Raw genomic sequence first — 26722 nt, 5'->3', positions numbered from 1 at the left:
TAACGCCGGAACTGGCACAAGAATGGGAGTTAAACGCCCAAACTGGCACAAAAGCTGGCGTTTAACTCCAAGAAAAGTCTCTACACATGAAAGCTTCAATGCTCAGCCCAAGCACACACCAAGTGGGCCCGGAAGTAGATTTTTATGTCATTTACTCATCTTTGTAAACCCTAAGCTACTAGTTCTCTACAAATAGGACCTTTTGCTATTGTATTAGACAATCTTTTGATCATGTTTTTATGAATGAACCCTCTTTGGGAGGCTGGCCATTCGGCCATGCCTAGACCTTGTTCTTATGTATTTTCAACGGCGGAGTTTCTACACACCATAGATTAAGGTGTGGAGCTCTGTTGTACCTCGAGTATTAACGCAATTACTATTATTTTTCTATTCAATTCAGCTTATTCTTGTTCTAAGATATTCATTCACACCCAAGAACATGATGAATGTGATGATTATGTGACGCTCATCATCATTCTCACTTATGAATGCGTGCCTGACAACCACTTCCGTTCTACAAGCAAACAAGGCTTGAATGTTTATCTCTTGGATTCCTTAATCAGAATCTTCGTGGTATAAGCTAGAATTGATGGCGGCATTCAAGAGAATCCGGAAGGTCTAAACCTTGTCTGTGGTATTCTGAGTAGGATTCAAGGATTGAATGACTGTGACGAGCTTCAAACTCGCGATTGTGGGGCGTTAGTGACAGACGCAAAAGAATCACTGGAATCTATTCCGACATGATCGAGAACCGACAGCTGAATAGCCGTGCTATGACAGAGCGCGTTGAACATTTTCACTGAGAGGACGGGACTGTAGCCATTGACAACGGTGATGCCCAACATACAGCTTGCCATGGAAATGAGTAAGAAGGATTGGATGAAGACAGTAGGAAAGTAGAGAGACGGAAGGGACAAAGCATCTCCATACGCTTATCTGAAATTCTCACCAATGAACTACATAAGTATCTCTATCTTTATTTTATGTTTTATTCATCTTTTAGTCATTAATCCTCCATAACCATTTGAATCCGCCTGACTGAGATTTACAAGATGACCATAGCTTGCTTCATACCAACAATCTGAAAAAGCATTGCTAAGATAAACTTGGTGCATGAGATTGCAATCACACTTTTGTAATTCCGCACAACTAACCAGCAAGTGCACTGGGTCGTCCAAGTAATACCTTACGTGAGTAAGGGTCGATCCCACGAAGATTGTCGGCTTGAAGCAAGCTATGGTTATCTTGTAACTCTTAGTCAGGAGATCAATAATTCTCAGGTTTAATTGTGAAAAGTAGAAGAACATGAAATAAATACTTGTTTTGCAGTAATGGAGAACAGGTTGAGGTTTTGGAGATACTCTATCTTCTGAATCTCTGCTTTCCTACTGTCTTCTTCTTCATACACGCAAGGCTCCTTTCATGGCAAGCTGTATGTAGGGTTTCATCGTTGTCAATGGCTACCTCCCATCCTCTCAGTGAAAATGTTCAACGTGTTCTGTCACAGCACGGCTATTCATCTGTCAGTTCTCGATCATGTCGGAATAGAATCCAATGATTCTTTTGCGTCTGTCACTAACGCCCCACAATCGCGAGTTTGAAGCTCGTCATAGTCATTCAATCCCTGAATCCTACTCAGAATACCACAGACAAGGTTTAGACCTTCCGGATCCTCAAGAATGGCCGCCAATATATTCTAGCTTATACCACGAAGATTCTGGCTAAAGAATCCAAGAGATATCCACTGAATCTAAAGTAGAACAGAGGTGGTTGTCAGGCACACGTTCATAGGTGAGAATGATGATGAGTGTCACGGATCATCACATTCATCAAGTTGAGGAGCAAGTGATATCTTAGAATGGAAACAAGCGTGTTTGAATGAAAAACAGTAGTAATTGCATTAATCCATCAAGATTGTTGGAAAAGTATGGACTATACATTGTTGGAAAGCCCAGGATGTCTACTTTCCAACGCAATTGAGAGCGTGCCAATTGGGCTTCTGTAGATCCAGAAACTCCACTTCGAGTGCAGGGAGGTCAGAATCCAACAGCATCTGCAGTCCTTTTTCAGCCTCTGAATCAGATTTTTGCTCAGGTCCCTCAATTTCAGCCAGAAATTACCTAAAATCATAGAAAAACACACAAACTCATAGTAAAGCCCATCAAAGTGAATTTTAAATAAAAACTCATAAAAACATACTAAAAACTAACTAAAATGTACTAAAAACATACTAAAAACAGTGCCAAAAAGCGTATAAATTATCCGCTCATCACAACACCAAACTTAAATTGTTGCTTGTCCCCAAGCTACTGAAAATCAAATAGGATAAAAAAGAAGAAAACATACTATAGACTCCAAAATATCAATGAAACTTAGCTCCAATTAGATGAGCGGGACTAGTAACTTTTTGCCTCTGAACAGTTTTGGCATCTCACTTTATCCTTTGCAGTTTAGAATGATTGGCATCTATAGGAACTCATAATTCAGATAGTGTTATTGATTCTTCTAGTTAAGTATGCTGATTCTTGAACACAGCTACTTTATGAGTCTTGGCTGTGGCCCAAAGCACTCTGTCTTCCAGTATTACCACCGGATACATACATGCCACAGACACATAACTGGGTAAACCTTTTCAGATTGTGACTCAACTTTGCTAGAGTCCCCAATTAGAGGTGTCCAGGGTTCTTAAGCGCGCTCTTTTTGCCTTGGATCACTTTTTATTTTTACCCTTGCCTTTTTTGTTTAAAAGGGCTATTGGCTTTTTCTGCTTGCTTTTTTTTTTGAATTCACTGCTTTTTCTTGTTTCAAGAATCAATCTGATGATTTTTCAGATCCTCAATAACATTTCTCCTTTTCTATCATTCTTTCAAGAGCCAACAAGTTTAACATTCTTTAATCAACAAATTCAAAAGACATATGCACTGTTCAAGCATTCATTCAGAAAACAAAAAGTATTGTCACCACATCAAACTAATTCAACTAGTTTCAGAGATGAATTCGAAATCCTGTACTTCTTGTTCTTTTATGATTAAAGCATTTTTCATTTAAGAGAGGTGATGAATTCATAGGACATTCATAGCTTTAAGACATGAACCTTAAATTTTATTAATCATGAATTAAGAACAAGACTCAAAAATAAATATAAGATAAAACTAATAGTAATAGAAAACAAAAATTTAAATGACTCTAAAATAGACTCCTAATGATAGAGGTTATCACAGAGTTAGGACTCAACAACCTTGATTTTGAGAAGTGGATGCTCCCTCAACTTGTGGGGTATTTGACCCTTCAAGGGAGAGCTTCTGGCGCTTCAGCTCCTGTAGCTCACGCCCCTGCTTCTCTTGTTCCTTCAGCAATTTGTAGAGCATGCAGTTTTGATTCTGCTGTTCTTCCTTAATTTGTTCCATAGTTTCTTGCAGCTTGGCAACAGATGCTTCTAGGCTGGCCCAGTAGTCAATTTCAGGAAGTTTAGGGAGGAATTCCTGCGCCCTCCTTTTGATAGAGTTATCTTGCATTTGTCCTTCCATTGACTTCTTGGTGATTGGATGTTCAATTGGGATGAATTCATCTACTCCCATCCTCACCCCAGCATCTTTACATAGCAAAGAGATTAAGCTTGGATAAGCCAGTTTGGCTTCAGTGGAGTTCTTGTTTGCAATTGTGTAAATCTCACAAGCAATCAGATGATGAATCTCCACTTCTTTTCCCAACATAATGCAATGAATCATCACTGCTCTCTTGACCGTGACCTCAGAACGGTTGCTAGTGGGCAATATAGAACGCCCAATGAAGTCTAGCCAACCTGTTGCAATTGGTTTGAGATCTCCCCTTTTGAGTTGGTTTGGGACACCTTTTGAATTGGTTGTCCACTTGGTTCCAGGGAGGCATATGTCCTCTAGAACTTGATCCAACCCCTTATCTACTCTCACCATTCTCCTATTAAAGGATTCAGGATCATCTTGTAGTTGAGGCAATTTGAAGACCTCTCTTATTTTGTCCAGATGGAAGTAAATAATTCTCCCTCTGACCATGGTTCTGTAGGTATGAAAAGCAGTTCCAGTCATTCTCTGCTTATCTGTCAGCCACAGATTTGAGTAGAATTCCTGAACCATGTTTCTTCCAACCTTTGTCTCAGGGTTGGTTAGAACTTCCCATCCTCTGTTTCGAATTTGCTCTTGGATCTCCGAATATTCTTCTTCTTTCAGATCGAATCTAACTTCCGGGATCACTGACCTCAGACCCATTATTTTGTGGTAATGGTCTGCATGTTCTTTGGTTAAGAACTTCTCTTGATTCCAAAGATTCTTTGGATTATTCTCTTTCTTGCCTTTGGAATTGGTTTATTTTCCCTTAGGAGCCATGATCTTGATAAATCTTGGCTTAGTAATCACGGAAAAGCACACCAAACTTAAAGGTTTGCTTGCCCTCAAGCAAAAGAAAGGAAAGAGGAGAGAGAGGAGGAGAGCAAATTCGAATGGTGGGGAGAGGGGGATGGCCGAATGTGTATTTATAAGGGAGGGGGAGAGATTTCGAAAATTTTGAAGGAGATTTGAGGAGATATAGAAAGAATTTGAGAAGATATTTGATTTTTTTGAAGAAGATTTGGAAAGGATTTGAAAGAGATTTGAAGAATGATTTAGATAATTGTTTAATTTTTGAAATTTGAAGGTGAATGATGAAAGTTTGTAATGTCTTTATGCAGAAAATGATGGATCAAAATAAGAAAATTTGAAAAAATTTGAAGTGAAAAACAAAATCTCTGTCCCCTACCTTTCTGGCGTTAATCGCCCAGAATGGTATCCATTCTGGCGTTTAACGCCCAAATAGTGGCCATTATGGGCGTTTAACGCCCAGCCAGGTACCCTGGCTGGCGTTAAACGCCAGAAACCCCTTCATCACTGGGCGTTTTGCTAAACGCCCAAGATGCTGCAATCCTGGCGTTAAACGCCCAGAATGGTACCCATTCTGGCGTTTAACACCCAAAATGGTACCTTTACTGGCGTTAAACGCCCCGCCCAGATTACCCTTTACTGGCGTTTTCTTGCCAGCAAACTCCTTTTCTCTGCTTTTTGCACTGAATCCTTCTGTAACTCTGTGAATTCTTTCAATTTTGATGATCAACCTTGAAGAATGTATGTCAGTATTCTATTAAGTAAAATAAATCACCTGCTAATAGCTGGGTTGCCTCCCAGCAAGCGTTTCTTTATTGTCTTTAGCTGGACCTTTACTGTGCTTTATTCAAGCCTCAGTTTTGAGCATTCTTGCTCAAAATTGCTTTCAAGATAATGTTTGATCCTCTGTCCATTAACAATGAACTTTTTATCAGAATCAATATCTTGAAGCTCAACATATCCATATGGTGACACTCCTGTAATCACATACGGACCCTTCCACCGGGATTTAAGTTTTCCTTGGAATAGTCTGAGCCTAGAGTTGAAGAGCAGAACTTTTTGTCCTGGCTCAAAGACTCTGGATGACAACTTCTTGTCATGCCACTTTTTTGGCTTTTCCTTATAAATTTTTGCATTTTCAAAGGCACTGAGTTTGAACTCCTCTAGCTCATTTAGCTGGAGCAATCTTTTTTCACCAGCTAACTTAGCATCCATGTTTAGGAATCTGGTTGCCCAGTAGGCTTTATGTTCTAGTTCCACGGGCAGATGACAGGCCTTCCCATACACAAGTTGGTATGGAGAGGTTCCTATAGGAGTCTTGAATGCTGTTCTGTATGCCCACAGAGCATCATCCAAGCTCTTTGCCCAATCCTTTCTACGGGCAATAACAGTCCGTTCCAGGATTCTTTTTAGCTCTCTATTAGAGACTTCAGCTTGCCCATTTGTCTGTGGATGATACGGAGTTGCTACTTTGTGGCTAATTCCATATCGGACCATAGCAGAGTACAGCTGTTTATTGCAGAAATGAGTGCCCCCATCACTGATTAGTACTCTGGGAACACCAAACCTGCTGAAGATGTGTTTCTGGAGGAATTTCAGCACGGTCTTAGTATCATTATTGGGAGTGGCAATTGCTTCTACCCATTTAGATACATAGTCTACTGCCACCAGAATATAAATGTTTGAGTATGATGGTGGGAAGGGACCCATGAAGTCAATACCCCATACATCAAACAACTCAATCTCTAAGATCCCTTGTTGAGGCATGGCGTAACCATGAGGCAAGTTACCAGATCTTTGGCAACTGTCACAGTTACGCACAAACTCTCGGGCATCCCTATAGAGAGTAGGCCAGTAGAAGCCACATTGGAGGACCTTAGTGGCTGTTCGCTCACTTCCGAAATGTCCCCCATACTGCGATCCATGACAATGCCATAGGATCCTTTGTGCTTCCTCTCTAGGTACACATCTGCGGATCATTCCGTCTGCAAATCTCTTAAAGAGATATGGCTCATCCCATAGGTAGTACTTGGCATCTGAAATTAATTTTTTTCTTTGCACTCTGCTGTACTCCTGGGGTATGAACCTCACAGCTTTATAGTTTGCAATGTCTGCAAACCATGGAGCTTCCTGAATGGTAAAGAGTTGCTCATCAGGAAAGGTCTCAGAGATCTCAGTAGAGGGGAGGGACGCCCCAGCTACTGGTTCTATCCGGGACAGATGATCAGCTACCTGGTTTTCTGTCCCTTTCTTGTCTCTTATTTCTATATCAAACTCTTGCAGAAGCAACACCCACCTTATGAGCCTGGGTTTTGAATCCTTCTTTGTGAGTAAGTATTTGAGAGCAGCATGGTCAGTGTACACAATCACTTTTGACCCTACTAAGTAGGACCTAAACTTGTCAATTGCATAAACCACTGCAAGTAACTCTTTTTCTGTGGTTGTGTAATTCTTCTGTGCATCATTTAGAGCACGGCTAGCATAATAAATGATGTCCAGAAGCTTGTTGTGCCTCTGTCCCAACACTGCACCAATGGCATGGTCACTGGCATCACACATTAATTCAAATGGTAATGTCCAATCTGGTGCAGAGATGACTGGTGCTGTGACCAGTTTGGCTTTCAAGGTCTCAAACGCCTGCAGACACTTTGTGTCAAACACAAATGGCATGTCAGCAACTAGCAGGTTGCTTAGAGGTTTTGCAATTTTTGAAAAGTCCTTTATGAACCTTCTGTAAAATCCTACATGCCCTAGAAAGCTTCTGATTGCCTTAACATTGGTAGGTGGTGGTAATTTTTCAATTACTTCTATCTTTGCTTGATCCACCTCTATTCCTTTGCCTGAAATTTTGTGCCCAAGGGCAATTCCTTCAGTCACCATAAAGTGACATTTCTCCCAGTTTAAGACCAGGTTAGTCTCTTGGCACCTTTTCAGGACAAGTGCTAGATGATTAAGACAGGAGCTGAATGAGTCTCCATATACTGAGAAGTCATCCATGAAGACTTCCAGGAACTTCTCTACCATATCAGAGAAGATGGATAGCATGCATCTCTGAAAAGTTGTAGGTGCATTATACAGACCAAAAGGCATTCTTCTGTAGGCAAACACACCAGAAGGGCAAGTGAATGCTGTTTTCTCTTGGTCCTGAGGATCTACTGCAATTTGGTTGTAACCTGAATAGCCATCCAAAAAGCAGTAATAATCATGACCCGCTAGTCTTTCTAGCATTTAGCCTATGAATGGTAAAGGAAAATGATCCTTTCTGGTGGCTGTATTGAGCCTTCTATGAACCACTGTCATACCTCCCTTCTTGGGGACAACTTAGACAGGGCTCACCCAGAGGCTATCAGAAATAGGATAAATAATCCCAGCCTCTAGTAACTTAGTGACCTCTTTCTGCACCACCTCCTTCATGGCTGGATTTAGCCGCCTCTGTGGTTGAACCACTGGCTTGGCATTATCTTCCAATAGGATCTTGTGCATGCATCTTGCTGGGCTAATGCCCTTAAGATTACTTATGGACCACCCAAGAGATGTCTTATGTGTCCTTAGCACTTGAATTAGTGCTTCCTCTTCCTGTGAGTTTAAAGCAGAGCTTATGATCACTGGAAAAGTGTCACCTTCTCCCAGAAATGCATACTTCAAGGATGGTGGTAGTGGCTTGAGCTCGGGTCTAGGAGGTTTATCCTCTTCCTGAGGAATTTTCAGAGGTTCTTTTATTTCCTCTGGTTCCTCCAGGTTAGGCTGAACATCTTTAAAGATGTCCTTAAGCTCAGATTCGAGACTCTCAGTCATATTGATCTCTTCCACTAAAGAGTCAATAATATCAGCGCTCATGCAGTCATTTGATGTGTCTGGATGCTGCATAGCTTTGATAGCATTCAACTTGAACTCATCCTCATTGACTCTCAATTATGCCTGATGGATATTTAATGGAGCCATCAGCAAGTTGGAGACATATTCGGGTTGGTTTGACTTCTTCAGTCAACCCAAGCTTTCTGATAGTGGATGTAGGTATTAGGTTGATACTTGCTCCAAGGTCACATAGGGCTGTCTTGGTACAAGCACCTTCTAATGTGCATGGTATCATAAAGCTTCCTGGATCTTGAAGCTTCTCTGGTAAGCTTTTCAGAATGACTGCACTGCATTCTTCAGTGAGAAACACTTTTTCAGTTTCTCTCCAATCCTTCTTATGACTTAAGATCTCTTACATGAACTTAGCATAAGAAAGTATTTGCTCAAGTGCCTCTGAAAACGGAATCTTTATCTCAAGAGTCCTTAGATAGTCTGCAAAGCAGGCAAATTATTTATCCTATTCCGCTTGGCGGAGTTTCTGAGGATAAGGCATCTTGGCTCTATATTCTTCAACCTTAGTTGCTGCAGGTTTATTCCCTACAGATGTGGTTGGAGAAGCCTTCTTAGAGGGGTTACTATCAGCACTCTCAGGTGTCTGATTCCTCATTGGCGTTTGAATGCCAGGACTGGGTGCAGGATGGGCATTTAACGCCAGCTTTCCACCCTTTTCTGGCGTTTGAACACCAGAACTGGGCAAGGAATGGGCGTTTAACGCCAACTTTTCCCCTCTTTCTGGCGTTTGAACGCCAGGAGTATTCCTCTCTGGGCTCTTACTGTCCTCAGAGGGATTTTGGGCAGTGGTTTGGTTATCCTCTGTCAGTTGTTCCTTTCTTGGCTTTTTGCTACTTTGAGCAGTGTTATTTAATGTCTTCCCACTCCTTAGTTGAACTGCTTGGCATTCTTCTGTTATCTGTTTAGATAACTGCTGTTTTGTCTGATTCAACTGTGATTCTATATTCTTATTAGCAATTTTAGTTTCTTGGAGCATCTCCTTAAATTCTGCTAATTGTTTTGTCATCAGGAGTAATTGCTGATTAAGCTCAACAACATGTTCTTGAGGATTAGGATCAGTAGTTACTGCCATGGCTTCTTCTTTTGTAGAGTGCTCACTGCTAGAGTACAAATGTTGATTTCTAGCAACAGTATCTATGAGTTCTTGAGCCTCTTCAATCGTCTTTCTCATGTGTATAGATCCACCAGCTGAGTAGTCTAAAGACATCTGAGCTTTTTCTGTAAGCCCATAGTAGAAGATGTCTAACTGTACCCACTCTGAAAACATTTCAGAGGGGCATTTCTTATGTTTGTGTTTGGACAACTGACGGTTCATCTTGTTGCTTAGATTAGGTAATTTCATTTTATTTTGTTCTTTAGAGTTCTTAAGAATGAATTCTAGAGTTTCAGATGGTGTTTTCATCATCACCAAGCTGATTGATTCTCATCAATTTAGCTCTTGAATGTAATGTCCTGCTGAAGCTTTGCTAGCCATGTCTAATCTTTTTAGACTGCAGCTTTAGACTAACATTGCATGATTCCTGGAAATTCTCATTAAGAATTTTGAATCCTTTATTTTTCTTTTTCCACATAATTTTCGAAAAATAAAAAAAATTTAAAATCATGAAAAACCAAAAATATTTTATGTTTCTTGTTTGAGTCTAGTGTCTAATTTTAAGTTTGGTGTCAATTGAATGTCTTTATTCTACTAATTTTTGAAAATTACATGCATTATGTTCTTCATTGATCTTCAAGTTGTTCTTGATGATTTCCTTGCTCTGATCTTTAAATTCTCTTCTCTTGAGTGTTTTGTTGTTTCTCATATGCATTCTCAATTTGTTAGTGTCAATAGTATACAAACTTCTAAGTTTGGTGTCTTGCATGCATTGTTTATTTGATCTTAGTTTCATTTTGATTATTCCTCATCATTAAAAATTCAAAAAAAATTTTAATTTGTGTCTTTTCAAGTCAATAATACAGAGAATTGAAGATTCAGAACATACAGCAGAGAAATTACACAGAAAAAGCTGGGCGTTTAAACGCCAGCCAGGGTACCTGGCTGGGCGTTTAACGCCCAAAAGGGTAGCATTTTGGGCGTTAAACGCCAGAATGTATACCATTCTGGGCGTTTAACGCCAGGATGGCACAAGAGGGAAGATTTTGTTTTTAATTCAAATTTTTTTCAAGTTTTCATAATTTTTCAAAATCAAATCTTTTTCAAATCATATATTTTCAATCATATATTTTCAAAATCAATTTCTTTCCATTTTTTCAAAAAAAAAAATACTTGCTAACAATTAATGATTTGATTCGACATTTCAAGTATGTTGCCTTTTCTGTTGAGAAAGGTTTAATGTCTGAAACATATCTTTTAAATTTCTTGTTAGCCAAGTCATTAATTTTAAAAAATCAAATATTTTTAAATTATTTTTAATCACTCCTGGAAACGCCGCTATTTCCCGGTTCCCTTGTAGTGATATGTTGCTCCCAGGAGGCTGCTCTGCTCTTGTGGAGGGCAGAGCAGTGAAGCTTTGTGTGGGGATGCATGTTGTGTGCCAAGTGTGGGAGGGGCATCAGGATGCTGCCCTGCCCTTGTGGAGGGTAGGGCAATGTTGTCATGGTGCGGCCTTGCCTCTGCCCGTGCTGTGATGTGCGCAACAAGTCCCTGGCCGTGTCATACGCTCATGCTTGTGTGCGCCAAGGAGAGTTCCCAAGTTCAAACCCTTGTGAAAGCATTTGGGAGAGCAATTTTCCTTGATTTTTTATGAAGAGAAGCACGACATTGCCCTGCTCTCCAAGAAGGTAGAGCAGAATAATGAGCGCTACTTTGCTTTGGAGTGAGGCTCCAGCTTCGAACCTTGGTGGAAGCACTTTGGTTTATTTTTGCTTTTTTTGCCCTTAAAGATGCCTTTCACTCATGCCTCAATTGTACGCCAAATATAGATTGCCATATATCGTTGGAAAGCTCGGAATGTCAGCTTTCCAACGCAACTGGAAGCACATCAATTGGACATCTGTAGCTCAAGTTATAGCCCTTTGAAGTAGGCATGGTCATGCTGTGAGCGCCCAGATTTTAACTTAGCGAAAATTTGCTTCCAACCTCACTTTGCATCACGATATTGCCCTGCTCTTGGCAAGGGCAGAGCAGTGTGCGTGCTGGTTGCTTTCTTCTTTGATTTGGCCATGGGCCACGCTTTTAAAAGCATGGCCTAAGGCTCCAAAGTGTGCTCCAACTTCAAAGTGTTCCCCAAAGCTCTTTTTTTCTTCTTTTTAGCTTATTTTGTGCTTCTTTGCTTCTTTTTTTTCTTATTTCCTACAAGATTTATAAAATTAAAAGATCAAGAAAATATATCATTTAAGCACAAAAGCATTCAATATTTAAGCACAAATCATCAATTTCTTGTATGAAAAAGCATAGAAAAATAGGTATATGATGACATGTCATCACTATGCCAATGCATGGATCACCAAAAACCATGATCAAAGTGAGAACCCGGACCCAAAGAATTGGCTTACAATGGTTCGGGGGAAATGCTTAGATTTTAGTCCGGAAAATGTAAGGTTGGCATTTAGCTTGCCCATGATGCAAGGAGATGAACACCCTTACACTACAAGGGTCAACTTTGATCAAAGGTTGGACCAAGCCCTCATAGACATTTGGGAAGAGGGCGCTCAATGGAAGAGAGATTCAAGAGGGAAGCCGGTTCAACTGAGAAGGCATGACCTCAAGTCCGTGGCTAAGGGATGGTTGGAGTTTTTCCAACGCTCAATCATTCCCACTAGCAACCGGTCTGAAGTTACTATAGACCGGGCTATCATGATTCATAGCATCATGATTGGAGAGGAAGTAGAAGTTCATGAGGTTATATCCCAAGAACTTTATAAGGTGGCAGACAAGTCCTCTACCTTAGCAAGGTTAGCCTTCCCTCATCTCATTTGTCACCTCTGTAATTCAGTTGGAATTAACATAGAGGGAGACATCCTCATTGATGAGGACAAGTCCATCACTAAGAAGAGGATGGAGCAAACAAGATATCCCACTCATGGACATGAGGAAATTCCTCATCATGAAATCCCTGAGATGCCTCAAGGGATGCACTTTCCTCCACAAAACTATTGGGAGCAAATCAACACCTCCCTAGGAGAATTGAGTTTCAACATGAGACAACTAAGGGTGGAGTACCAAGAACATTCCATCCTCCTCCATGAAATTAGAGAAGATCAAAGAATCATGAGAGAGGAGCAACAAAGGCAAGGAAGAGACATTGAGGAGCTCAAGCACTCCATAAGATCTTCAAGAGGAAGAACAAGCCGCCATCACTAAGGTGGACCCGTTCTTTAATCTCCTTGTTCTTTATTTTTCTTTTTTTTTCGAAAATTATGCTTTATGTTTTATTTATGTTTGTGTCTTATGATCATTAGTGTCTTAGTGTCTATGCCTTAAAGTTATGAATGTCCTATGAATCCATCACCTTTCTTAAATGAAAAATGTTCTTAATTAAAAAAGAGAAGAATTGCATGAATTTTGAATTTTATAACAGATTAATTATTTTGATGTGGTGGCAATACTTTGACTTCTGAATGTATGCTTGAACAGTGCATATGTCTTTTGAATTTGTTGTTCATGAATGTTGGCTCTTGAAAGAATGATGAAAAAAGGAGACATGTTACTGAGGATCTGAAAAATCATAAAAATGATTCTTGAAGCAAGAAAAAGCAGTGAATACAAAAAAAAAGAGAGAGATTATGTGCGAAAAAAAAAAGGAGAGAAAGAGCAAGTAGAAAAAACAACAGCCCTTTAAACCAAAAGGCAAGGGTAAAAATAAAGTCGTGATACAAGGCAAAAAAGAGTGTGCTTAAGAACCCTGGACACCTCTAATTGGGGACTCTAGCAAAGCTGAGTCACAATCTGAAAAGGTTCACCCAGTTATGTGTCTGTGGCATGTATGTATCCGGTGGTAATACTGGAAGATAGAGTGCTTTGGGCCACGGCCAAGACTTATAAAGTAGCTGTGTTCAAGAATCATCATACTTAACTAGGAGAATCAATAACACTATCTGGATTCTGAGTTCCTATAGAAGCCAATCATTCTGAATTTCAAAGGATAGAGTGAGATGCCAAAACTGTTCAGAGGCAAAAAGCTAAAAGCCCCGCTCATCTAATTAATACTGATCTTCATAGATGTTTTTGGAATTCATTGCATATTCTCTTCTTTTTATCTTATTTGATTTTTAGTTGCTTGGGGACAAGCAACAATTTAAGTTTGGTGTTGTGATGAGCGGATAATTTATACGCTTTTTGGCATTGTTTTTAGTATGTTTTTAGTATGTTTTAGTTAGTTTTTATTATATTTTTATTAGTTTTTAGTTAAAATTCACTTTTCTGGACTTTACTATGAGTTTGTGTGTTTTTCTGTGATTTCAGGTATTTTCTGGTTGAAATTGAGGGACCTGAGCAAAAATCTGATTCAAAGGCTGAAAAGGACTGCAGATGCTGTTGGATTCTGACCTCCCTGCACTCGAAGTGGATTTTCTGGAGCTACAGAAGCCCAATTGGCACGCTCTCAATTGCGTTGGAAAGTAGACATCCTGGGCTTTCCAGCAATGTATAATAGTTCATACTTTGCCCGAGATTTGATGGCCCAAACAGGCGTTCCAACTTAGCTCAAGAATTCTGGCGTTAAATGCCGGAACTGGCACAAGAATGGGAGTTAAACGCCCAAACTGGCACAAAAGCTGGCGTTTAACTCCAAGAAAAGTCTCTACACATGAAAGCTTCAATGCTCAGCCCAAGCACACACCAAGTGGGCCCGAAGTGGATTTTTATGTCATTTACTCATCTTTGTAAACCCTAAGCTACTAGTTCTCTACAAATAGGACCTTTTGCTATTGTATTAAGAATCTTTTGATCATGTTTTTATGATTGAACCCTCTTTGGGAGGCTGGCCATTCGGCCATGCCTAGACCTTGTTCTTATGTATTTTCAACGGTGGAGTTTCTACACACCATAGATTAAGGTGTGGAGCTCTGCTGTACCTCGAGTATTAATGCAATTACTATTGTTCTTCTATTTAATTCAGCTTATTCTTGTTCTAAGATATTCATTCGTACCCAAGAACATGATGAATGTGATGATTATGTGACGCTCATCATCATTCTCACTTATGAACGTGTGCTTGACAACCACTTCCGTTCTACAAGCAAACAAGGCTTGAATGTTTATCTCTTGGAATCCTTAATCAGAATCTTCGTGGTATAAGCTAGAATTGATGGCGGCATTCTTGAGAATCCGGAAAGTCTAAACCTTGTCTGTGGTATTCCGAGTAGGATTCAAGGATTGAATGACTGTGACGAGCTTCAAACTCGCGATTGTGGGGCGTTAGTGACAGACGCAAAAGAATCACTGGATTCTATTCCGACATGATCGAGAACCGACAGATGAATAGCCGTGCTGTGACAGAGCGCGTTGATCATTTTCACTGAGAGGACGGGACTGTAGCCACTGACAACGGTGATGCCCAACATACAGCTTGCCATGGAAAGGAGTAAGAAGGAGTGGATGAAGACAGTAGGAAAACAGAGAGACGGAAGGGACAAAGCATCTCCATACGCTTATCTGAAGTTCTCACCAATGAATTACATAAGTATCTCTATCCTTATTTTATGTTTTATTTATCTTTTAATCATTAATCCTCCATAACCATTTGAATCCGCCTGACTGAGATTTACAAGATGACCATAGCTTGCTTCATACCAACAATCTCCGTGGGATCGACCCTTACTCGCGTAAGGTTTATTACTTGGACGACTGATGAGCGGATAATTTGTATGCTTTTTGGCATTGTTTTTAGTATGTTTTTAGTATCTTTTAGTTAGTTTTTAGTATATTTTTATTAGTTTTTAACTAAAATTCACTTTTCTGGACTTTACTATGAGTTTGTGTGTTTTTCTGTGATTTCAGGTATTTTCTGACTGAAATTGAGGGTCCTGAGCAAAAATCTGATCCAGAGACTGAAAGGACTGCAGATGCTGTTGGATTCTGACCTCCTGCACTCGAAGTGGATTTTCTGGAGCTACAGAAGCCCAATTGGCGCGCTCTCAACGGCATTGGAAAGTAGACATCCTGGGCTTTCCAGCAATATAATAGTCCATACTTTGTCCAAGATTTGATGGCCCAAACCCGCGTAGCAATCCGGCCTCAGAAATTCCAGCGTTAAACGCCGGAACTGGATTAAAAGTTGGAGTTAAACGCCCAAACTGGCATGAGAACTGGCGTTTAACTCCAGAAAATGTCTCTACACATAAAAACTTCAATGCTCAGCCCAAGCACACACCAAGTGGGCCCGGAAGTGGATTTTTCTGTCATTTACTCATTTCTGTAAACCTTAGGATACTAGTTTACTACTTATAGGACCTTTTGACATTGTAATCAGAACCTGATGACCTCATAACATTTTGTACACGTTTCTTCCACAGTATGAGCCTCTAAACCCCATGGTTGGGGGTGAGGAGCTCTGCTGTGTCTTGATGGATTAATGCAATTACTACTGTTTCTTATTCAATCATGCTTGCTTCCGTTCTAAGATAACATTGTTCTTAATCCGGATGAATGTGATGATCCGTGACAATCATCATCATTCTCAACTATGAACATATGCCTGACAACCACCTCTGTTCTATCTTAGATTGAGTAGTTATCTCTTGGGTTCTTTAATCGGAATCTTCGTGGTATAGGCAGGACCTGATGGCAGCATTCAAGAGAATCCGGAAGGTCTAAACCTTGTCTGTGGTATTCTGAGTAGGATTCAATGATTGAATGACTGTGATGTGCTTCAAACCTGTAACCTACTGGGCGTTAGTGACAGACGCAAAAGAGTGATTCTATTCCGGTAGGGGAGGGAACCAAACCGGTGATTGGCGGCACTGTGACAGAGTGCTTTGCATTAGCTTTCACTGCGCGGATGGGAGGTAGCTGCTGACAACAGTGAGACCCTACACGAGCTTGCCATGGAAGGAGACAGGCGTGTTTGATGAAGAAGACAGTAGGAAAGCAGAGATTCAGAAGATGGAGCATCTCCAAACCTCAACCCATTCTCCATTACTGCAGTACAAGTAACCATTACATGTTCTTTTGCTTTTTACAATCAATCCTGATAATTTCTGATATCCTGACTAAGATTTACAAAATAACCATAGCTTGCTTCAAGCCGACAATCTCCGTGGGATCGACCCTTGCTCACGCAAGGTATTACTTGGACGACCCAGTGCACTTGCTGGTTAGTTGTGCGGGATTGCAAAAGTGTTATTGCAATTTCGTGCACCAAGTTTTGGCGCCGTTGCCGGGGATTGTTCGAGTTTGGACAACTGACGGTTTATTTTGTTGCTTAGATTAGGACTGTTTTCTTTTGTTGGTTTAGAGTATTTAAGTTGAGTCTAGTTCTATTCTAAGTTTGGTGTCAATTGCATGCTTTTTGTTTTTCTTCTTTAATTTTCGAATTTTTTCTTGTTCTTAGTTCCTTTTTAATTCATAAAAGTTCTAAGTTTGGTGTCCTCTTTGTGTTTTTCCTTTAAAATTTTCGAAAAAAATTAGTGTTTGATTTTCTAAAATTTTAAGTTTGGTGTCTTTTGTGTTTTTCTCTTTCCTCTTTTTAAGAATCAAATCTTTTTCATAAAAAAATTTTCAATCATATCTTCTTAATTGCTGTTTTCAAAATCTTTTTCTTTACTAATTGATTCAGTTCCCAATTTGCTTTGAATTTATTCTTAATTTTCGAATTTATTTTATTTCCTTTTGTATTATTTTATTTTATTTTAATTTTTCGGTTATTTCTAAAAAAAAATAATAAAAAAATAAACAAAATTCATCTCTTTGCAATTACTCTCATTTCCCTTTGTCTATTATGGACTTAAGTGGAATTAATCAGTCCAGAAGGACTCTGGGGTCTTATGCTAACCCCATTACAGCTGCATATGGGAGTAGCATCTGTATACCTCCCATCAAAGCAAGCAGCTTTGAGCTAAACCCTCAACTCATTATCATAGTGCAGCAAAATTGCCAGTATTCCGGTCTTCCAGAGGAAGAACCTACTGAGTTTCTGGCACAGTTCTTACAAATTGCTGACACAATACATGATAAAGAGATAGATCAGGATGTCTACAGACTGTTACTGTTTCCATTTGCTGTAAAAGATCAAGCAAAAAGGTGGTTAAATAACCAACCTACAGCAAGCATAAAGACATGGAAACAGTTATCAGAAAAATTCCTGAATCATTTTTACCCTCCAAAAAGGATGACACAGCTAAGGCTGGACATCCAAGGCTTTAAACAAGAGGATAATGAATCCCTTTATGATGCCTGGGAGAGGTATAGAGGTATGCTAAGAAAATGTCCCTCTGAAATGTTTTCAGAGTGGGTACAGTTAGACATTTTCTACTATGGGCTTACAGAAAAAGCTCAGATGTCTTTAGACCACTCAGCTGGTGGATCTATACACATGAGGAAGACAATTGAAGAAGCTCAAGAGCTTATAGACACTGTTGCTAGAAACCAATACTTATATTCTAGCAATGAGTTCGTTCCAAAGGAGGAGGTCATGGCACTAGTCACTGACCCTAATCCTCAAGAACAGATGAATGAGCTTAATCAACAATTGCTCCTGATGACAGAACAGTTAGCAGAATTTAAAGAAATGCTCCATGATACTAAGGTTGCTAACAAGAGCATAGAACTGCAGTTGAAACAAGCAAAACAGCAAATATCTAAACAAATAACAGAAGAATGTCAAGCAGTTCAACTTAGGAGTGGGAAACACTGAATGCCACTGCTCAAAAGAGCAAGAAATCAATTAAGGAACAGTTGACAGAGGATGACCAAGCTACTGTTCAAAATCCCTCTGAGGACAGTAAGAGCCCAGAGAGGAAGATTATTGGCGTTCAAACGCCAGAAAGGGGAGGAAAGTTGGCGTTAAACGCCCATTCCTTGCCCAATACTGGCGTTCAAACGCCAGAACAGGGAGGAAAGCTGGCGTTAAACGCCCATTCCCTGCCCAGTTCTGGCGTTCAAACGCCAGAAAAGGGGGAGAAGTTGGCGTTTAACGCCCAAACTTTATCCACTCCTGGCGTTCAAACACCCAAGGAGAATCAGGCACCTGAGGGTTCTGGTAATTATCCCCCTAACAAGGCTTCTTCAACCACTTCTGTAAGGAATAAACCTGCAGCATCTAAGGTTGAAGAATATCAAGCCAAGATGCCTTATCCTCAGAAACTCCGCAAAGCGGAACAGGATAAGCAATTTGCCCGCTTTGCAGACTATTTAAGGACTCTTGAAATAAAGATTCCTTTTGCAGAGGCACTTGAGCAAATACCCTCTTATGCTAAGTTCATGAAAGAGATCTTAAGTCATAAGAAGGATTGGAGAGAAACTGAAAAAGTATTTCTCACTGAAGAATGCAGTGCAGTCATTCTAAAAGCTTACCAGAAAAGCTTCAAGATCCTGGAAGCTTTCTGATACCATGCACATTGGAAGGCACTTACACCAAGGTAGCCTTATGTGACCTTGGAGCAAGTATTAACTTAATACCTGCATCCACTATCAGAAAGCTTGGGTTGATTGGAGAAGTCAAACCAACCAGGATATGCCTCCAACTTGCTGATGGCTCCATTAAACACCCATCAGGCATAATAGAGGACATGATTGTCAAAGTTGGGCCATTTGCCTTCCCAACTGACTTTGTGGTGCTGGAAATGGAGGAGCATAAAAATGCAACTCTCATTCTAGGAAGACCTTTCCTAGCAACTGGACGAACTCATTGATGTACAAAAGGGGAAGTAACCTTGAGAGTCAATGAGGATGAGTTCAAGTTGAATGCTGTAAAAGCTATGCAGCATCCAGACACACCAGAGGACTGCATGGACGCTGACATTATTGACTCTCTGGTAGAAGAGATCAATAAGGCTGAAAGCCTAGAATCAGAGCTTGAGAACATCTTCAAAGATGCTCAAACTGATCAGGAAGAGTCAGAGGAGGCAAAGGAATTTTCGAAAATTCCTCAGGAGGAGAATAAGCCTCCTAAGCCTGAACTCAAACCACTACCATCATCCCTGAAATATGCATTTCTGGGAGAGAGTGACACTTTTCCAGTGATTATAAGCTCTGCCTTAAATTCACAGGAAGAGGAAGCACTGATTAAAGTGCTAAGGACCACAAGACAGCTCTTGGGTGGTCCATAAGTGATCTTAAGGGCATTAGCCCAGCTAGATGCATGCACAAGATCCTGTTGGAGGATAATGCCAAACCAGTGGTCCAACCACAGAGGAGGCTAAATCCTGCCATGAAGGAGGTGGTGCAGAAAGAGGTCACTAATTACTAGAGGCTGGGATTATTTATCCTATTTCTGATAGCCCCTGGGTGAGCCCTGTCCAAGTTGTTCCCAAAAGGGAGGAATGACAGTGGTTCATAATGAAAAAAATGAACTGGTCCCTACAAGGACAGTCACAGGGTGGCGTATGTGTATTGACTACAGAAGGCTCAATACAGCCACCAGAAAGGATCATTTTCCTTTACCATTCATAGACCAAATGCTAGAAAGACTAGCTGGTCATGACTATTACTGCTTTTTGGATGGCTATTCAGGCTATAACCAAATTGCAGTGGATCCCCAAGACCAAGAGAAACAGCATTCACCTGCCCTTCAGGCGTGTTTGCCTACAGGAGGATGCCTTTTGGTCTGTGCAATGCACCTGCACCTTTCAGAGGTGCATGCTCTCTATCTTCTCAGATATGGTAGAGAAATTTCTGGAAGTCTTCATGGATGACTTTTCAGTATATGGAGACTCATTTAGCTCCTGTCTTAACCACCTATCACTTGTCCTGAAAAGATGCCAAGAGACTAACCTGGTTTTAAACTGGGAGAAATGTCACTTTATGGTGACTGAAGGAATTGTCCTTGGGCACAAAATTTCAAGCAGGGGAATAGAGGTGGATAAGGCAAAGGTAGAGGTAATTGAAAAATTACCACCACCTGCCAATGTTAAGGCAATCAGAAGCTTTCTGGGGCATGCAGGATTCTACAGAAGGTTTATCAAGGATTTTTCGAAAATTGCTAAACCTCTGAGTAACCTGTTAGCTGCTGACACACCATTTGTGTTTGACACACAGTGTCTGCAGGCATTTGAGACCCTGAAAGCTAAGCTGGTCACAGCACCAGTCATCTCTGCACCAGATTGGGCATTACCATTTGAATTAATGTGTGATGCCAGTGATCATGCCATTGGTGCAGTGTTGGGACAGAGGCATAACAAACTTCTGCATGTCATTTATTATGCGAGCCGTGTTCTAAATGATGCACAGAAGAATTACACAACCACAGAAAAAGAATTACTTGCAGTGGTTTATGCCATTGACAAGTTTAGATCCTACCTAGTGGGATCCAAAGTGATTGTGTACACTGACCATGCTGCTCTTAAATACTTACTCACAAAGCAGGATTCAAAACCCAGGCTTATCAGATGGGTGTGCTTCTGCAAGAGTTTGATATAGAAATAAGAGACAGAAAAGGGACAGAGAACCAAGTGGCAGATCATCTGTCCAGAATAGAGCCAGTAGCTGGGGCGTCCCTCCCTTCTACTGAGATCTCTGAGACCTTCCCAGATGAGCAACTCTTTGCCATTCAGGAAGCTCCATGGTTTGCAGACATTGCAAATTATAAAGCTGTGAGGTTCATACCCAAGGAGTACAGTTATGTGCAAAGAAAGAAACTAATTTCAGATGCCAAGTACTACCTTTGGGATGAACCATATCTCTTTAAGAGATGTGCTGACGGAGTGATCCGCAGGTGTATACCCAGAGAGGAAGCACGAAGGATCCTATGGCACTGCCATGGATCACAGTATGGAGGACACTTTGGAAGTGAGCGAACAGCCACTAAAGTTCTCCAGTGCGACTTCTACTGGCCTACTCTCTATAAGATTCCCGAGAGTTTGTGCGTAACTGTGACAGTTGCCAAAGAGCTGGTAACCTGCCTCATGGATACGCCATGCCTCAACAAGGGATATTAGAGATAGAGCTGTTTGATGTATGGGGAATTGACTTCATGGGGCCATTCCCACCATCATACTCAAACACTTACATTCTGTGGCAGTGGACTATGTATCTAAGTGGGTAGAAGCAATTGCTACACCCACTAATGATACCAAAACCGTGCTGAAATTCCTCCAGAAAAACATTTTCAGCAGGTTTGGCGTCCCTAGAGTACTAATCAGTGATGGGGGTACTCATTTCTGCAATAAACAGCTATACTCTGCTATGGTTAGATATGGAATCAGCCATAAAGTGGCAACTCCGTATCATCCACAGACAAATGGGCAAGCTGAAGTCTCTAACAGAGAGCTAAAAAGAATCCTGGAACGGACTGTGATGTCCCGAAGAAAGGATTGGGCAAAGAGCTTGGATGATGCTCTGTGGGCATACAGAACAGCATTCAAGACTCCTATAGGGACCTCCCCATACCAATTGGTGTATGGAAAGGCCTGTCATTTGCCTGTGGAACTGGAACATAAAGCCTACTGGGCAACCAGATTCCTAAACATGGATGCACAGTTAGCTGGTGAAAAAAGATTGCTCCAGCTAAATGAGCTAGAAGAGTTCAGACTCAATGCCTTTGAAAATGCTAAGATCTATAAGGAAAAGGCAAAGAAGTGGCATGACAAGAGATTGTCAACCAGAGTCTTTGAGCCAGGACAAAAAGTTCTCCTCTTCAACTCTAGGCTCAGACTGTTTCCAGGAAAACTCAAATCCCGTTGGAGGGGTCCATATGTGATTACAAAAGTGTCACCATATGGGTATGTTGAGCTTCAGGATATGATTCTGACAGTAAGTTCATTGTTAATGGACAGAGGATCAAACACTATCTTGAAGGAAATTTTGAGCAGGAATGCTCAGAACTGAGACTTGAGTGATTCTCAGTGAAAGTCCAGCTAAAGACAGTAAAGAAGCGCTTGCTGGGAGGCAACCCAGTCATTAGGAAGTTGTATGATTAGTTCTTACAGAGGCAAGTATCAAAAATGAAGGAATTCACAGAGTTACAGAAGGATTCAGCTCAAAAAGCAGAGAAAATGAGCTTACTGGCGAAAAAACGCCAGTAAGGGGCATTTTGGGCGTTAAACGCCAGAATGGGCACCATTCTGGGCGTTAACGCCAGCAATGGTACCATTCTGGGCGTTAAACGCCAGAATGGGCACCATTTGGGCGTTAACGCCAGGTGTGCAGCATCACTGGGCGTTCAGAAAAAACGCCCAGTGAGGAAGGTTTTCTGGCGTTTAACGCCAGCCAGGGTACCTGCTGGGCGTTAAACGCCCAAAGGGGCAACAAATGGGCGTTAAACGCCAGAATGGGTGCCATTCTGGGCGTTTAACGCCAGCTTGGTGGGGGGACCACATTTTTGTTTTCAACTCAGATTTTTTCAAACTTTCCTTTTCTCACCCATACTTTTCTACAAAATCACACTTCAATCATTCATTATTCACTTTCAAATCTTCAAAAATCAAAACAATTTTTCAAATCTATTTCAAAATAATCCCAAATCTTCTTCAAAAACTCACCCTTTTCTCAAAAATCTTTCATATCTTTTCAAATTTCCTTTCAATCTCTCTTTGTTTTCGAAATTCTCCTCCCCCCACTCTATAAATGAACGTTCCTCACCCCTCCTTCCTCACACCATTCGAATTTTCTCTCCCTCTCTCTCTCTTCTCTTATTTCTTTTCTTTTTTGCTTGAGGACAAGCAAAACCTCTAAGTTTGGTGTGCTTTTCCGTGATCATTAAGCCAAGATTCATCAATATCATGGCTCCCAAGGGAAAACAAACCAACTCAAGAGGAAGGAAAGAGACCATCCAAAGAATCTTTGGAATGAAGAGAAGTTCTTAACCAAAGAACATGAGGACCATTATCACAAAATAATGGGACTGAGGTCAGTGATCCCGGAAGTTAAATTTGATCTGAAAGAAGATGAATATCCGGAGATCCAAGAGCAAATTCGAAACAGAGGTTGGGAAGTTCTGACCAATCCTGAGACAAAGGTTGGAAGGAACATGTTCAGGAATTCTACTCAAATCTGTGGCTCAGATAAGCAAAGATGACTGGAACCGCTTTTCCTACCCACAGAACCATGGTCAGAGGGAAAGTTATGTACTTCCATCTGGACAAAATAAGAGAAATCTTCAAGTTACCTCAACTACAAGATGATCCTGATTCCTTCAATAGGAGGATGGTGAGAGTAGATAAGGGGTTGATCAAGTTCTAGAGGACATATGCCTCCCTGGAACTAAGTGGATAACCAATTCTAAGGGTTTCCCAAACCAACTCAAGAGGGGAGACCTCAAGCCAATTGCAAGAGGTTGGCTAGACTTTATTGGGCGTTCCATATTGCCCACTAGCACCGTTCTGAGGTCACCATCAAGAGAGCAGTGATGATTCACTGTATTATGCTTGGAAAGCAGTGGAGGTGCATCATGTGATTGCTTGTGAGATCTACACAATTGCAAATAAGAATTCCACTGAAGCCAAATTGGCCTACCCAAGCTTAATCTCCTTGCTCTGCAAAGAGGCTGGGGTAAAAATGGGAGTAGATGAGTTCATACCCATTGAACATCCAATCACCAAGAAGTCAATGGAAGGACAAGTGCAAGACAACTCTATCAAGAGGAGGACGCGTGAGTTCCTCCCTGAATTCCCTGAAATTGGCTACTGGGCCAGCCTAGAAGCATCCATCAACAAGCTGCAAGAGACTATGGAGCAACTGAAGGAAGAACAGCAGAATCAGAACTGCATGATCTGCAAATTGCTGAAGGAACAAGAGAAGCAGGGGCGTGATATCAAGGAACTGAAGCGCCAAAAGCTCTCCTCTCAAGCTGGGGGAGCATCCACTTCTCAAATCAAGGTTGTTGAGTCCTAACTCTGTGAAAACCTCTATCATTAGGAGCCTCTGTTTTTTTTTTCGTTTTATTATTATCCTTTTTCCTTTATTTTTAGTCTCATCTTACATCTATATTGGAGTCTTGTTCTTAATTAATAAATTAATAAAGTTTATGCCTTAAAGCTATGAATGTCCTATGAATCCATCACCTCTCTTAAAAGAAAAATGCTTTAATCACAAAAGAACAAGAAGTACAGGATTCCGAAATTTATCTCTGAAACTAGTTGAATTAGTTTGATGTGGTGGCAATACTTTTTGTTTTCTGAATGAATGCTTGAACAGTGCATATGTCTTGTGAATTTGTTGTTTTAAGAATGTTAAAATTGTTGGCTCTTAAAAGAATGAGGAGAAAGAGAACTGTTATTGAGGATCTGAAAAATCATCAAATTGATTCTTGAAGCAAGAAAAGCAGTGAAAAAAAAATATATATTTTCGAAAAAAAAAGAGAAAGAAGAAAAAAAAAAAAAAGAAAAGAAAAAAAAAAAAAAAAAAAGAAGGAAATAAAGTTGTGATCCAAGGCAACAAGAGTGTGCTTAAGAACCCTGGACACCTCTAATTGGGGACTTTAGCAAAGCTGAGTCACAATCTAAGAAGGTTCACCCAATTATGTGTCTGTGGCATGTATGTATCCGGTGGTAATACTGGAAGACAGAGTGCTTTGGGCCACAGCCAAGACTCATACATTAGCTATGTTCAAGAATCAATATACTTAACTAGAGAATCAATAACACTATCTGAGTTTCTGAGTTCTTATAGATGCCAATCATTCTGAACTTCAAAGGATAGAGTGAGATGCCAAAACTGTTCGGAGGCAAAAAGCACTAGTTCCGCTCATCTAATTGGAGCTATGTTTCTTTGATATTTTGGAGTCTATAGTATATTCTCTTCTTTTTATCCTATTTTGATTCTCAGTTGCTTGGGGACAAGCACAATTTAAGTTTGGTGTTGTGATGAGCGATAATTTGTATGCTTTTTGGCATTGTTTTTAGTATGTTTTTAGTATCTTTTAGTTAGTTTTTAGTATATTTTTATTAGTTTTTAACTAAAATTCACTTTTCTGGACTTTACTATGAGTTTGTGTGTTTTTCTGTGATTTCAGGTATTTTCTGACTGAAATTGAGGGTCCTGAGCAAAATCTGATCCAGAGACTGAAAAGGACTGCAGATGCTGTTGGATTCTGACCTCCCTGCACTCGAAGTGGATTTTCTGGAGCTACAGAAGCCCAATTGGCGCGCTCTCAACGGCATTGGAAAGTAGACATCCTGGCTTTCCAGCAATATATAATAGTCCATACTTTGTCCAAGATTTGATGGCCCAAACCCGCGTAGCAATCCGGCCTCAGAAATTCCAGCGTTAAACGCCGGAACTGGATTAAAAGTTGGAGTTAAACGCCCAAACTGGCATGAGAACTGGCGTTAACTCCAGAAAATGTCTCTACACATAAAAGCTTCAATGCTCAGCCCAAGCACACACCAAGTGGGCCCGGAAGTGGATTTTTCTGTCATTTACTCATTTCTGTAAACCTTAGGATACTAGTTTACTACTTATAGGACCTTTTGACATTGTAATCAGAACCTGATGACCTCATAACATTTTGTACACGTTTCTTCCACAGTATGAGCCTCTAAACCCCATGGTTGGGGGTGAGGAGCTCTGCTGTGTCTTGATGGATTAATGCAATTACTACTGTTTCTTATTCAATCATGCTTGCTTCCGTTCTAAGATAACACTTGTTCTTAATCCGGATGAATGTGATGATCCGTGACAATCATCATCATTCTCAACTATGAACATATGCCTGACAACCACCTCTGTTCTATCTTAGATTGAGTAGTTATCTCTTGGGTTCTTTAATCGGAATCTTCGTGGTATAGGCAGGACCTGATGGCAGCATTCAAGAGAATCCGGAAGGTCTAAACCTTGTCTGTGGTATTCTGAGTAGGATTCAATGATTGAATGACTGTGATGTGCTTCAAACCTGTAACCTACTGGGCGTTAGTGACAGACGCAAAAGAGTGATTCTATTCCGGTAGGGGAGGGAACCAAACCGGTGATTGGCGGCACTGTGACAGAGTGCTTTGCATTAGCTTTCACTGCGCGATGGGAGGTAGCTGCTGACAACAGTGAGACCCTACACGAGCTTGCCATGGAAGGAGACAGCGTGTTTGATGAAGAAGACAGTAGGAAAGCAGAGATTCAGAAGATGGAGCATCTCCAAACCTCAACCCATTCTCCATTACTGCAGTACAAGTAACCATTACATGTTTTTTTGCTTTTTACAATCAATCCTGATAATTTCTGATATCCTGACTAAGATTTACAAAATAACCATAGCTTGCTTCAAGCCGACAATCTCCGTGGGATCGACCCTTGCTCACGCAAGGTATTACTTGGACGACCCAGTGCACTTGCTGGTTAGTTGTGCGGGATTGCAAAAGTGTTATTGCAATTTCGTGCACCAACGACCCAGTGCACTTGCTGGTTAGTTGTGCGAAGTTGTGATAAAGAGTTGAGA

Source organism: Arachis stenosperma, chromosome 1 (assembly GCF_014773155.1).
Source record: "Arachis stenosperma cultivar V10309 chromosome 1, arast.V10309.gnm1.PFL2, whole genome shotgun sequence".
NCBI lineage: Eukaryota > Viridiplantae > Streptophyta > Magnoliopsida > Fabales > Fabaceae > Arachis > Arachis stenosperma.
The sequence above is the reverse complement of the archived record's forward strand: the minus strand, read 5'-3'. Positions refer to the sequence as shown.